Source organism: Oryctolagus cuniculus, chromosome 12 (assembly GCF_051225735.1).
Source record: "Oryctolagus cuniculus isolate XC-2025 breed Fujian yellow rabbit chromosome 12, ASM5122573v1, whole genome shotgun sequence".
NCBI classification, from domain to species: domain Eukaryota; kingdom Metazoa; phylum Chordata; class Mammalia; order Lagomorpha; family Leporidae; genus Oryctolagus; species Oryctolagus cuniculus.
Window position 1 is genome coordinate 34,690,950 of NC_142878.1, and position 2,581 is coordinate 34,693,530.

A 2,581-nucleotide genomic window follows, 5' to 3' on the forward strand; every position below is an offset into this window, starting at 1 on the left:
ATTAAGTTAAAGCTCCAGGTTTCGGGCCGGTGCCGCTGCTCACTAGGCTAATCCTCCGCCTGTGGCTCCAGCACCCTGGGTTCTAGTCCCAGTCAGGGCGCCAGATTCTGTCCCTGTTGCCCCTCTTCCAGGCCAGCTCTCTGCTGTGGCCCGGGAGTGCAGTGGAGAATGGCCCAAGTGCTTGGGCCCTGCACCCCATGGGAGACCAGGAGAAGCACCTGGCTGCTGCCATCGGATCAGCGCAGTGCACCAGCCGCAGCCCACAGGCCGCAGCGACCATTGGGGGGTGAACCAATGGCAAAGGAAGACCTTTCTCTCTGTCTCTCTCTCTCATTGTCCACTCTGCCTGTCAAAAAGGAAAAAAAAAAAGAAAAAAAAAGAAAAAAAAAAGCTCTAGGTTTCTGCTTAGCTCAGGCCAGGCCAGGCCAGGCCAGTGCAGGCATTTTGGGAGTGCACCAGCAGACAAGAGTTCTGTCTCTCTTTCTCTCTCTATTTCTCTCTCTCTCTCTCTCTCTCTCTGTGTGTGTGTGTGTGTGTATCATTATCCATCTTCTTGTCAAGTAAATAATTAGATTTTTAAAATAAATCAATGAAATGAACTCTCAGCTAAACTGAGAGTAAAAGGAGAAAAATCAAATCTAATATGGAAATGGAAATGTTACAACTGATAAAGGAGAAATAAATAAGGATAAGTAGGGATTATTGTTCACTAGTTATATGCCAACAGATTGGAAGAGATACTTAATGTGCAAAACATTCATATTGAACCACAAAGTCATACATCGCTAGAACAGACAAGTAACACATAGTTGCATTGAACATCAGGTCTGTGGTGCTTAAGGCAGCCCTGTCCCACAGAGCTCTGTCTTGGCTTTAAATGCTCCCCATATTCACATATGTCAAAATTCAATAAAACCAATGAGGTTATTTTAAACATAGAACGTGTTTCACTTCAGGACCATATCCTGTTTACCAATAAGGTTAGGTTATAAAGAATAAAATTACACCCACAGGCTTTTAAATTTACACAGAAACTCAGCTAAAATGAGAGGACATAAAAATATATACTACTAACAAACAACCCAGAACATACCTAAGAATGTCAATGCCTAATATCATGAGAGTGAGCTTTAAGGATGAAGATATTATTAGAAAGCTTTCTTCCCTAGGACCGGATATATGACTTGCTATTCCTAAAGTAGGAACCTTGCACTTGTTTTTCAGGGTTCCTGTGGATATAGACTTATTTTGCATGCCTGGGAGCTGCTATCATCACTACTGTGTCCAATCCCAGAGAATGAAGCCTCTGAGTCGTAATCTGCATCCTGGTCTTTTTCCCATCCTCATCTTCCTCGGGGAACCGTCTGGTCATCAGCGAGAGCTTGTGAATTGCCTCCTCCGCTGAGTGTGTCATCTTGGACACACGCACCTCAGTGTCTTCTTCATTCGGATGGCTCTGCAAGAGAAGGTGGAAGCTGCTGCCCAGCAGCAGGAGTGCGCGCTGCAGGATTATTCACAGGAAGTCTTCCAAGCCCTGGTGACACTCATCCACGTGCTGGCGAGGGTTCATGTTGCAAAAGAGGTTTTTAGATGGAAGTTTGGGCAGTTGTACCAGCAGGGCATTACTCTTAGCCTCTGCCTCAGTCACACCAACTCTTGGCTGCTTCTTCACACACAGAACGTCTTCATTGTGAAACCCAGGCTATGAGTATGAATGCAGATCTCATAGTCATTGCAAGAAGGCCAGAGGTCCTCCGCCTGGATCCGGGGATCTCTGATGCAAACACTCACAAATTCCTCTTCTGCTGCTCTGGAAACATCTTCAGCACAGAACACAATCACCTCCTTGCTGGAGGGCTTTCTGCAGGAGGAAGTGCCCTGGGGAACCCTGGCCTTGCCTTAACTCCTCTCTGTCACACTTGCCACATGTACCTGTGTAGACTGAATGCAATCACCATCAAATCATCCATGATGATCTTCATAAATCCAAACAAAACAGTCAGAAAATTCACATGAAAGAACAAAAGACTCTGAATTGCTGAAGCAGAATTGAAAGGAGCAAACCCAGAGGTATCACAATACCAAATGGTAGACATCCTACATGGCTGTGAAAACTAAAACAACATGGTATTGGCATAAAAACGGATATACTAGTAGAACAGAATGGAGAGCCCAGAAATGAACCCACATGCTTAAAACTTGATTATTGCAAAAGGTACCAAAAATATACCAGAAAAAGGACAGTCTATTCAATAAGTAGTGTTCTAAAAACTGGGTGAGTCTATGTAGAAAACTGAAGATTGATCCCTGCTTCTCACTTTACAACCATATCTCTAGGTGCCTCAAAGGCCTAAATGTAAGACCTGAAACTATGACACTAATCAAAGAAAATATAAGACATTGGCACAGGCAATGATTATTTTATAAAACCATAAAAGCATGGGCAACAAGAGCAAAAATAGCATGGGATAATGCCAAACAAAAAGCTCCTACAGTAAAGGAAATCATCCAAAGGGTTAAGAGACTACTGAAAATGGAATAAAATATTTGCGCCCTATGCATCTGATGAAGAATTAATAAC

At 43.5% G+C, this 2,581-nt stretch overlaps 1 pseudogene; it reads right to left on the bottom strand.

Annotated features, from left to right (window-relative positions):
- Nucleotides 1–1,220: 1,220 nt before the first annotated feature.
- On the bottom strand, nt 1,221–1,820 carry LOC149122994 (sorting nexin-10 pseudogene; annotated as a pseudogene).
- Nucleotides 1,821–2,581: the final 761 nt, after the last annotated feature.